The following is a 550-nucleotide window of genomic DNA, read 5'->3' on the forward strand; positions in this document are numbered from 1 at the left end:
TTTGAGACGGAGTTTCACTCTTGTTACCCAGGCTGGAGTGCAATGGCACGATCTCGGCTCACCGCAACCTCCGGCTCCTGGGTTCAGGCAATTCTCCTGCCTCAACCTCCTGAGTAGCTGGGATTACAGGCACGCGCCACCATGCTCAGCTAATGTTTTTGTATTTTTAGTAGAGACGAGGTTTCACCATGTTGACCAGGATGGTCTCGATCTCTTGACCTCGTGATCCACCCGCCTCGGCCTCCCAAAGTGCTGGGATTACAGGCTTGAGCCACCGCGCCTGGCCGAATTATCTTTTAAATTAAAATTAAAGTCAGTACAGAAATGCAAACACTGAAAAATCTAACGAAACTAAAAAAAAAAGTGTAAGAAAATCTGACAGCTCAAAATACTCTCATCATTAAGAAGAAATAAATTTCGCCGGGCGCGGTGGCTCAAGCCTGTAATCCCAGCACTTTGGGAGGCCGAGGCGGGTGGATCACGAGGTCAAGAGATCGAGACCATCCTGGTCAACACGGTGAAACCCCATCTCTACTAAAAATACAAAAAA

At 47.8% G+C, this 550-nt stretch overlaps 1 protein-coding gene across 5 annotated transcripts in view; it reads right to left on the reverse strand.

Annotated features, from left to right (window-relative positions):
• COMMD1 (copper metabolism domain containing 1) overlaps positions 1–550 on the reverse strand; it is a 230,016-nt gene that overhangs the window by 136,519 nt on the left and 92,947 nt on the right. The gene's annotated exons all lie outside the window — the stretch shown is intronic.

The sequence above is a fragment of the Sapajus apella genome, unplaced genomic scaffold, assembly GCF_009761245.1.
Source record: "Sapajus apella isolate SASKATOON/1434 unplaced genomic scaffold, GSC_monkey_1.0 scaffold26, whole genome shotgun sequence".
Classification (NCBI taxonomy): domain Eukaryota; kingdom Metazoa; phylum Chordata; class Mammalia; order Primates; family Cebidae; genus Sapajus; species Sapajus apella.